This window comes from Phalaenopsis equestris, unplaced genomic scaffold, assembly GCF_001263595.1.
Source record: "Phalaenopsis equestris unplaced genomic scaffold, ASM126359v1 Scaffold233103, whole genome shotgun sequence".
Taxonomy (NCBI): domain Eukaryota; kingdom Viridiplantae; phylum Streptophyta; class Magnoliopsida; order Asparagales; family Orchidaceae; genus Phalaenopsis; species Phalaenopsis equestris.
The window spans coordinates 29,155-40,851 of NW_018251057.1; the positions used below are offsets into that span (position 1 = coordinate 29,155).

Below are 11,697 nucleotides of genomic sequence, written 5' to 3' on the forward strand. Positions count from 1 at the left end.
AATTAGTATTTTATTTTTTACATTGTGATGCCTTATTAGCTATCAACTTAAATATTTATTCTATTTATCATTTAATTATTGAATTAGTTTAAATTAATAATATTTTTTTCTCTTTGAGCATGAATTTGTAGAATTAAATTTAAATTTGGGCACAAACTCAATTAATTTAATCAAATTTAAGTCAAGAAAGACTCAAGTTCAACTCGGCTCATTTACACCCCTAACATTTTGAATGATTGCAGCAGCCAACTTTAACAGATTTGTCCATGCGATCAAGATGCCAAAATCAACATGTTTGGTCTGCATCGATGGCCAACGTCGTCCCTAATACTTTGAATGATTGCAGGAACCAGCCTAAGAGATTTGTCCATGCGAGCAAGGTGCCAAATATTTGGTCGGCATTGATTGCCAAAGACGACGTTTGCAAACAAGGCCGTTGCAAAAAGCCTTTTGTCATTTAATAATTGAGAAGTACAACTTCAAACCTCTCACTCTTTCTGTGAGTTTTCTTACAAACGTTTCTCCCAAAATATATATCATCTTAATCATCCTGCTTAAATCTCTTAAAATAAATAAAATATCATCTTTTTTGCAAGATATATATATTAAGGGTCCATAATGTAATTTATATTAAATTTACTCAAAGTTGTTCGAAGCTTATGGTTTACGTCACGATTTACGTCCGTGAATTACACCGCAAAACATTTTCACAAATTCCAATCGATTTTTAGATGCAGTTTTGTGTCGAATTAGCATCAGAAAAGTTGATGTTGATCCGACGCAAACCTGTAACACAGAAAAATTTTACATCTACACCATCAATATAAGTTCAAATATTTAGGAAAATTATAAATACATAAGAACTCGTTCTCATCCTCTTCTTCCTTGAATACAAAACTCACTGGTTGCAACTTATAGAAACACGGAAGATCTCAAACTCGAAGGCTATGCTTTCTGCACCCAGGCCATAGAATCTTCCCTTAAATACATAAGAACTCCTTCTCATCCTCCATAGCTCGATCTCAGACTGCGCGGTGATATGCTGACTACCATCACTGGTGGTAGTTGTTGGGGTCTGGGAGGCCAACTGCTTGTGCCGGAGTTGCTCGTACTCCTCCTACATAATAAAAACCAATGATTAATTTTCATTTTAAACATTAAGAGTCAAAATAAATGTGAAAAAATCATTTTCTTACGATATAATAAACATTTAGTCTCCAAATAGGATCATCATATGGTTGGTGTTTTCTCTAATCAGATGGTCCTAATATACTACAAATAAAAGAACTAAGTTGGAAGTGATTCATATACAAGGGTGTTATATAAATAAAGATCATGATGTTGGGCGTGATTGGCTCTGCTAGGGATTCGTCGCCTAATGGAGTTTTCATTTCCCTTCTCTGATTTCGATCATTTTGTTGGGCATTGCGATGGGGGAGCTTTGATCCTCAACTGATGCTTCTGCGGGGAAGTTTGTGGTGGGTGGTTCGTCTTGTATCTCGTATTCTAGTATTTCCTCAGGCTTTCCACAATGCGTTAGTTGTTTCAGGTGGTTGCTTTGGTCAAAAAGGCTGGTAAGCGAAAAGGTAAACCGACTATATTTCTTTTTGAGGTGGATGTTGTTACCCTTACGACATCTTGTAGGTTTGCTTTAGTGGGTATGTTATTGTATGGACATCCCAAACTTGAATTGAGTCTCCATGACTTTGAAAATTTCAAACTGAAAGGAGAGTGGAAAATAGGGTTGCTTGATGGTCATCATATCTTGATACAATTATCCAATGAAGAGGATTACACATTGGTTTTTGTTAGAAAAATTATGTGTATTTATAGTAGAGTGATGAAATTACTTAAATGGTCAATTGATTTTGATCCCCAAACGAAGCCTCCAATTGTTCCTGTCTAGATTAAATTTGAGCGATTAAAGTTACACCTATATAATCATTAGAACCTTTTATAAGAACCTTTTTTTCACTAGCTGCAGTATTTGGGACACCGCTTAAGATGGACTCACCTATTTTTTTCTATCACTAGGCCAGTTGAGGCGAGTGTTTTAGTGGAACATGATATCACTTAATCTTTCCTTCAACAGGATGTCACTTAATCTTTCCTTGAGGAAATCAGGATATGTTCTCCTCATAATGGATATTGGCAGAAAGTGGTTCTGGAGCAGCATCCTCCATATTGTTCCAACTACAAAATGTTTGGTCACTTGAAAATTTATTGTTATCACCTCCATTCATAATTAAAAGTTTGTGAAAGTAAAAGAGATGAGGTTGGTGTTAAGGAGGCTAGTGCTGCTCCCCCCCAATGAGGAGATGGTTTCAAAGGGTGTGGATACTTGACCCGCCCGGAAATATGCCGATATTTATGTTTCTTAATATGCCCACAAAATCTTAACCCTAATAATATTTAGCAGCTAGTGAGAACCAATGTAATAAGATAAAAATTAAAGAAATAGTTTTCTCACTAGGGGTACTACTCAAGTATACGTATCATTTCAAGTAATATATAATTTTCTTTAAAAACCCCAATATCAATCCTCTGAGGAAGCCGAAAACAAGTAAACAATAAAATGAAATACATGAATTTTGAATTTCAGAAAACTTTACTTAAGATTGCAACAACTATCTAAAGATGAAAATTAAGATTACTAAATTCTACAATATGTAAATAAACGTAAGTGTAATGACTTAGACAATATATAAAAAGAGACTCTATCCTTGCCAATAATTCATAATCAGTGTAGGATTTCAAAATTTATTATAAACTTAAATGTGGTATTGTGACAAATAGGGGCATACATATTTCTTTACCCTCTTTTAAATTATGCAAATAACATTGGCTAATCTAAATTTAGTGTTGACATGTATAGTAGCGTTGGGTAGGTTCTAGTATCTCATTTCTAGATTACTGATAAATCTAAAATACATAGTCTTTATGTACACATTTTTATACTTATTTTTGAGATATTAAACTTTAATGAAATGTATTTGTGTGTTTTTCTTTCATGTACAATCAAATGGATGAAAAATGATAAAATGAGTGAAAAACGATCAAATTAAGAAGGTCCAAAAAAGAACTAGGGAGCCTAAGTGCTCAGGACTGGCGTTTACGCGCCATTTATACACATAGAGCCGCACCTAAGTTACAGGTACCCCGCGCTTAATCTCCAGAAGCAGCTATTTGATGATTTATTTAATTTGGACGAATTTTTGAAGAGGTGTTTGAAACAATCCTTGGTAAAAACATGAGAAATAGTTAATGAAAATGAAAATTCATTCAATTGGCTTTTGAAAGGAGGCAACTTCTAAAAGATTCATTGAATGGGGACACATTTTGAGGAGATACCAAGAAACCTTTTGGATTTTCATAAAAGAAGACTTGGATTATTCAATGCCAATCATCATCCATCCATCCAGACCGCCACCCACATTTTATTTTTATTTTGAGTGTATTTTGTATTATAACTGAAGGAAGAGATTCACAGGAATTTATAAACATTTGGTGGAGTTTAATTTACATAAGTTTTTATCTTTGTGACTACATTTGGTTTTAATTTGAACTTCTTGTTTGTGTGCATGATTTCTACTTTTAAACTTAAGTGTGGTTGTGTTTTCTCCATGAATTCTGAGTTATTTTTTTATATTTTTCCTTAAAATGATAAGTGATTAAGTATTGGAGGGAAGTTGTGAGAAGTAATAGACTTTAATGTTAGAAGAAGTTGTGATGGTTTTAAACCTTATACTTCATTTACTTCTTGATTTAGCCAATTAAGATGTTAATACCTATTGTGAGAACATGTAAGATCCGAGATGATATTTTCTCAGTTAACAAATGGTTAGAATCACATTTGATGTCATGGATGAGAATGTAGTTTATGGGGCTGAGTGAAAATAAATAGGGAAATAAACTTTGAAGGGTGTAGAATTAGAGGACTTTAGAGGGACACGCTAAAGCCCCCAATTTGATTTATAGTTTTAGGTTTTGATACGAGATGTTAGCCCCCAGGTGGAGGGAGAAGAGAGAACTCTAGAGTGAGAGCTTGTATCTTCCTTACCTAACATGTCTTCAAGACTATTCAAACTATAGATTAGCCAATATTCTTTATAACATCTCTAGTAAGGGTAAAGAACATTATTGCTCCTATTTGGTACAACACAATTAAAATACTTCCACAACAGAATTCTCATTCTTGTTACTGATTCATGATATAGAAAAATATATTTTATTTACATTGCCTTCATCTTGCAAATATCTAGTTAAATTAGTTAGTTGCTTACTTTATTCTCAATTATTATAAAAATACAAAAAAAATTTGAACTTTCAGTCCTATTTTAGTATCTAGAGTTTAAGTAAGAATATTTTGCTAAGTAAAATTTTGTTATCTAATTTCTCATATTTTATAAGTGCATATTATATTTTCCTTGTTAGTTTGATATTCGATGATTAATCAAAAAGTCCTATATTATTTGATAACAATACGTATACTTGCATAGTATCTCATATTAAATATTATAATTATATTATTACGTGCTTTGAAATTAAGAATTTACCTAGCTTTTCTTTGAGATCAAGTTTTTGGCTTTGTTCCAGGTTAAGAATTATAAATAAGAAAATTAAGCATATAATCACATACATCGCATTAACATCTACAAAGAGAATAGGGAGCAAGTTTTTGGCACCGTTGCTGGGGATAATTAACGAGAATTGCAAAATTTTTAAAGAGATTTTTAGAAAGAAAAATTTCTATTTTTATAAAATCTTATTTAAATTTTTAGATTTACTATAGGAATATTGTAGTGTTGCTCTTATATAAAGTTCTTGTTTGTGTGTTTTTATTTAATTTTGTGTGTTTTATAGTGAGGTATGTGTAGTTTAGGATCTTGCCTAGTAGATAATCTAGGATTTCTAAAAAGAAGAAAGTTGACTCTGATCTACGTAGCAGACGATCAACAAGATCCTCTTTTCTTGTGGCACAAAAGAAAGTGGTACCCTTCCTGCACAACAAGTGATGAATGGGATCCTCTTTAAGTTATGGAGTAGAAGAAAGTCATTTCCATCCTGGATAACAGGAGATCAAGGGGGATCCTCTTTCATGTTGCGATGTAGAAGAAAGTTTTCCCTGTCCTGTGTAGCAGAAGACCAATGAGATCTTCTTTCATAAAGAAGGTGCAGAGGAAAGTCATCCCCAATATATATATGCAGAGGAAAGTGGTCTCATTCCTGCATAACAGGCAAGCAACAGGATCTTATTTTATGTTATAGTGTAGAGGAAATTCATTCCAGTCCTACGTAGTGGGCAAGTATCTGATCTTCTTTCTTGGTGTGATGTAGAAGAAAGTTGTCTCCATCATGTGTAGCAGGCAAGCAACAAGATCTTCTTTCACATTGCAGAACAGAGGAAAGATTTCCCCATCCTACGCAGCAAATGAACAACAAGATCTTCTTTTGCATTGCTGAGATGAAGAAAGTTATTTCCATCCCTACCCAATAGGTGATTTTGGATTCTCTTGCTTGTTGTTGTTGTTGCTCAGATGGAGATGAAGAAATGATGGAGTACTCCCACCGTGCTTTGAGGGTGAGATTTTAATGCTTCTGTGGAGATAATATCTGGAGAGCCCATGCAGATTAGTAAAAGTATTGGAATTACAAAGAGGCAATGTTGACTCCACTTAAAGATGAGCAGATTTATTATAACTCTTGTACAAGTATATGTTGCTCTTTACAACATTTGAATTGCCTGATATTGCATTTACAGATGAAAGTTAGCACATGCACTTTATATATAAAAAGAATAACATACTTTTTCAGACTTTTGTCTTCTGGTCTTCTGAGATTTGTATCCCTTCTGAGATTTGTATCCCTTTAGGAGTGTATCTTTTAAAGCTTGTGCATTCTTAGGCTTAGGCCTTCTAGGAGCTTGAAATACACAGGTACCTTCTAAGTCTTGTAACATCCTAAGGTCTTTGATGTATCTTTACATTTTTAGGCTTATAGCTATTTGAGGTCTTTGATGTACATGTGCCTTCTGAGGCTTATAGCCTTCTAATGTCCTTAATATACATGTGCTTTCTGAGGCTTATAGCCTGCTGAGGCCTTTGAGTGGAGAATTTGTCAACCACTTGCTCTCTTGTAGTCTTTCTAGTGAGAACCTCTTCCACTACTAGCTTTCAATTGAGACTTGCTTCTTGGGCTAGTCTTCTAGGGGCATTGTAGGCTCATATCATTGTAGGCTCATATATAGTTTTCTGCCTCTTGAGCTTAACTTTCAGAGTTAACGTACATTACCATCGAGTCTCACCTCTTGGGTTTGACTTCAAGGAGTATCATTTCTTCCACTTGAGTTTTACCTCTTTGGATCGACCTTTAGAGGCAGAGTAGCCTATGTAGAGTTTTATCATTTGAGTTCGACTTCCAGAGGTACCGTATCTTTCCATCGAGTCTTCCCCCTTGGGTTCAACTTCCAGGAGTAGCGATGGATACTTTCTCTACAACTGTGAATGTTTGAATTTTTCGATACATTTAGTCAAAGTGCATCTGTCTGATGACTGTAGCATATGTTGGAGCAGAGTTGAAAGAAGAATCCACTATGGATGTAAGACTCGTCTTGAGTTGTATAGCAAGGGATGCTCGATGACATTAACCTGTAACGAGCAAAATCATATGAACTCCACTAAAGATAGTTTACCTCTCCTAGGTTGTTGGTTGAAGCTTTTTCTTGAATATTGTAACCTGCTATGAAGAGGTTGAAGGAAATTTACCAAAGATTTTTGACCTATCTAGGAGTGCTAGTCGAAACATCTGCTTGATGAATGTATCCTGTGATGGAAGGGGTCGAATCGAGTCCCTTTTGGATCGATTAAACTCAAAATGAGATGTCAGAGATGCTATGCATTTCTCGAGATTGAGGCATAGCTTGCAATGGAACATAAGTTTCCTTGAAAAAATGGTTGTAATCATTGGTTGTCATACTCAACAAAAATGCTTAACAATTCATTAGTTGTAGCTTTTAAATCTTTTGCTCCTCAGCAGGGGCGTTCTCCACATGAACTTCTAAAGCAGCCATTGTAATGAGTCTTAAAGTAATCAGTTTCTTGATCTGGTTGAAGAGGAACTCTAGTACGAAGAGGGGGTGTTAAGGAAGTGTTATTTTAAATGAAAATTTCCCTCAGTCTAGGAGTGATTTCAAAAACTTGTTGATTGAATGAAATGTAAGATGACTACCCCACCACAGTCGTGTCAGGTGCGTTAACATAAACAAACTTTTGAGACTGCTGTGAAGGTTTCCCCCCAGCCTCGAAGAATTTGTGAAGGACATTGTGTTTGAATAGGATGAGAGAAGACAACCCTACTACAATTGTGCCTGGAACGTTGACATAAACTATCTTTCAAGACTGTAGTGAAGGTTGCCCCCCACATCGAAAAGTGCACCAAAGATGTTCTTCAAGCTGCAAGGGAGGTTCTTTGACTAGTTGGATAATGTACATCATTGGGAAATGAAGTAGGGGATCGGTGTCTCAGAATTGAAGACAGTGTCAAAGGATGCTTCGTTTCTCATTTATAATGCCAAAATGATGCGTGCTAGAAGATTCACCACCGTATAGTAATGGATAGTCATATTAGCGTTGCCCGAGAATTCAATGCACACTCAGATAAAGGAAGAGAAGTAAGCACGAGGAGACACATTAACTTTTTTACATGAAAAGACCTTGCAAAGGGGAAAAATCATGTGGCCTAGCCCAGGTGAAATAATCCACAATAGATGATGAGCACACAAGTATGCTTTTCTCCTAAATTAGGGAATATAGAATTATGAAGTTATATAAGCATAATATGACTGTAGTTCTTGGTGACAACTGGCTTCAAGCGTCCTAATCGATTGTTGTGGAGGTAATAGTCCATCATGAGTATTTAGATGATTGTTCCAGAAGAGTTGATTGGAAAGAGAAGCCATAGTAGGAAGTTGCGGAAGGTGTGGGCCATGTATATCATAGTTGGTCGCATAGACTATGGTGGTGAGTAGTACATACATTCATAGACTGCAAGGACTTGAGTTGTTCGTTGCACAAGCTATGGACCACATATGCCATAATGGCGAGTAGTAGGGCTTTCCAAACGGCTTGTTATTCGCGAACAACTCATGTTTTGTTCGTTAAGAAGCTCCTGTTTGGCTCGTTCGCTAAGTTAACGAGCCGAGCATGAAAAAAGATTTGTTCATTCGTGCTCGACTCGTTTTGGCTCAAAATACTACTCATCAATTATAATAGTATTTTAAAAAAATTTAATTGACTACAAAGCTACAAAGATTTATAATTAATTAAAAGTATTAATAAAGAAAATAGAATAAAAATTATTAAATTAGATTCAAATAATATTTAATATAAATAATAATTTTTAAATCTTGCCCCAACCCTTAATATCATATGGCTACGTGATTATGCTTGTCAAAACGACTCTTTGTTTGTGAACAGCTCGTGTTCGTCTTGCTAAGAAAACGAGCCGAGCACGAGCACACTTTTTGAGCTCGAAATATAAACAAGCCGAACACAAGCTTAGGCTCAGCTCGTGTTCGGCTTGCTTACACCCCTTGGGAGTAGTAATGATGATTGTAGATTATGAGGGCTGAAGTCGGAAGTTGCAAGAGTTGAATAACACATAGGTCGTAGTTGGTCATACAAGTCGTGTTGGCGAGTAATAATGACGTATGTGGGTTGCAAGGGTCGGTGTTTGGAGTTACACGAGCTGAGGACCATGTAGACTATAGCTGGTCATGTACGCCGTAGTGGCGAGTAGTAGTGGCGTCCGTCAGTCGTGAGGGCTAGAATCATAACATGCGCGAGCTGAGAACCATATAGGCTGTAGTTGGTCATGTAGGGGTAGTGGTGATTAGTAGTGACATCCGTAGGCTTCTGTAACCGGAGTCAAGAGCTTCATGAGCGTATGTGTGGTGCCTCATTACACAATTCTTTGAGATGCATTGTTACACCATCTTTGGGGTGGCATCCTAATGTTCGAGATGAAGCGTCACTTTGCATATTGCTTCTTGAATCTACGATGTCATTTGTCGCTTCACATAGTGGTTCATCGTAAAGAGCGAATGGATGACGGAGAGTGGTGGTCTGCATCAGGCAGCGACTGGTGGTCATCAACAGGCAGTGACTGGTTGTCGACAGCAAACAGTTACTGGTAGTCAGCAGCGAAATGACGTTGGATTTTAGCTCCTTATCTAAGCTTTAAGCTTTTCCTTATGCTTCAAGCTCATTAGAGGGATAAAGCTCTATTTATAGAGTTGCATGTGCAATTAATACAATAATATGAGCAATTTTGATCGAACAACTCAGAAGACTTCCCTGGATCAGACAACTTTTAATGGACATTTGAGTGTCTTAGTGATGTTGAAATCGACCGATCTTGGAATTGTTGGATTCGCCTTATCGAGAAGTTTGATTTGACTATAAACTTGTCAGATTCAACATGTGATTAAACTTTCAAATGTAATTTAAAAAACTCTCAAACATGGTTTAACATCTTGATTGAGTCTTGATTTGGATCAAATTGGACAACTTTAGTATCATTGGGTCCGTCTCATCAAGCTGGTCAGTTTGACTATCAATTTACTGAAATCAGAGCTCTGGACAACTCTTAATTCAAGTTTGAATATTTCTCTCTTAAGAAGATGCATTGAGATTCATGTTATACCTTGAAATTCATGTTAATCGTTATGAATTTGTTGATGGGGAATTACTATTTACATAATTTATCCATAAATTTAACTTAAATCTCACCAAACATAAAAACATAAAAATTAAATCCAACACTCCATTGATAAAATTTTTTTAGATTAATTGCTAAATAAATAACATAAATATGAATTTATTAAATGTAATTACTATGCAGATTTATGAGACATCACTCATCCTTGCTCGGCATGGCTCGCAATATCCACATAAATTTGAAAAATCCTCATCTAACAGAATTCGACAAATCCTGTTTCACTAGAAGTTATTACCCATGCCAGATTCCATAATTTTATGCGCCAAAATTATTAACATATTATATTATATATTTTGCCCTTAAAGGCCTTCAACAAACGCCTTAAGGTTTCTGTACGATGATCCGTCCTGTGTGAGCGCCGCTCTAGCCTTCTCCTTCCACTCCCCAGCCTTCTTCCTAATCTCCCTTTCTCTCTCATCATCCCCCATCAACACATCTAAACCACGCCTTAACTCCGTCGCCTCCACAACCCCATCCTCCCTTGCCTCCGCCTTCACCCCAATCCCCCATGCCGCCTCCACCAACCTCGCATTTGTCGCCTACTCAATCAACTGCGGCAACATCACCATCGGCACCCCACTCACTAATGCCTCAAACATAAAGTTCCACCCACCGTGCATCTCAAATCACCCCACAGCCTTGTGTTCCAACACCGTCACTTGCGAGCACCACTCCACCACCATCCCCCTGCTAACTTTCAAAGCCACATCCATTCCAATCCCTTCTGGTCTGCTATCCTTCCTAAGCACCCACAAGTATGGCCGCCCACTTACCTTTAGTCCCATATCCAACTCTTCCACTTGCAACAAAGTTAGTCAGGTCAAGCTGCCGAAAGCCACGTACACCACCGACCGTTCCTCCCGCACATCCAGCCACTCCATGTATCCTCCTCTGTCCTCCTCAAACAAGTCCTTGCTTCTTGTCACTACAGGCACATGGTTGTTGAACTCAGGGGTCTCATCTATCACTAGTGCTTCCAGTTGATAGAATGTGTTCACCAAAACTTTGGGTTTCTGACACTTACCAAGTTCTATGAATATGTCTTTGTGGCCAGATAGGTAGGGGTTCGGCGTTGTAATGATAGAGGTTGGGTACTTCCTCCGTAGAGAAGGTAGGCTCAGTAGTTCTATGGAGAAAGATGATTCTTTTTTATCAGCGACGGCTGAAGTGAAGCCTTGGTTGCCTTGAAAGTAGTGATAGTAGATGGTGAAGACTGACGGAGGTTGTATCCAATAGTGAATGACAAGGATGCCGAGATCTCGCACGATGTCGGTTACCCAAGTGAGCAGGATGGTGTACAATACATAGGTAACTGGGCGGCCTGTCCCAGCGAAGTTGCGGAGCAGGGCGGCCAGTGTGCGGGGGCCAATTGACTTGAGTTTTTCCATGAAAACACTTGGTTCCACGGTGTCAATATGGCCTCCTTCGTCAAGGCCATCAGAGTATGGCGCATAGGTGACAACTCCAGTGCCATTGATATTGAGAGGTGTTTCCTCTGTCGCATCATCAGGCTCGCCGGCTGCAGCAAGGGATCCTGGAAAAAGGAGGCGGTGATAGTATAGAGGGGTAGTGAGGGAGACGCGTGCTTGGGTGGTTCAGGCTAGGTGGCGTGCGAGGTGACGCACGGGATTGATCTAACTTTGGGGGGCTATGGTCACCATCAGGAAATGATGCTCTTGATTATGGTGGTGTTTATCAACCATTGTTGGGATTATTGATAAGAAGCCGACCGGCGGCTGTCCGCCGAGGAATTACGATCGATTGGTTAAAAGGGAAGATGACACTGTGTTGGATTTGGATAAGATATATGCTGTAGGTTTAAAATGGTGGCTCTGACGTTTGCGCTGACGATGAAGTTTGGGCAGGATTTGTGGTTGTCCTGCCTCCGTCGGATTTCTATTATTTTGTGTTATTCTTGTG

At 37.6% G+C, this 11,697-nt stretch overlaps 1 pseudogene; it reads right to left on the minus strand.

Annotated features, from left to right (window-relative positions):
- Positions 1–755: 755 nt before the first annotated feature.
- LOC110038563 lies at positions 756–11,438 on the minus strand (annotated as a pseudogene).
- Between the last annotated feature and the right edge of the window lie 259 nt (positions 11,439–11,697).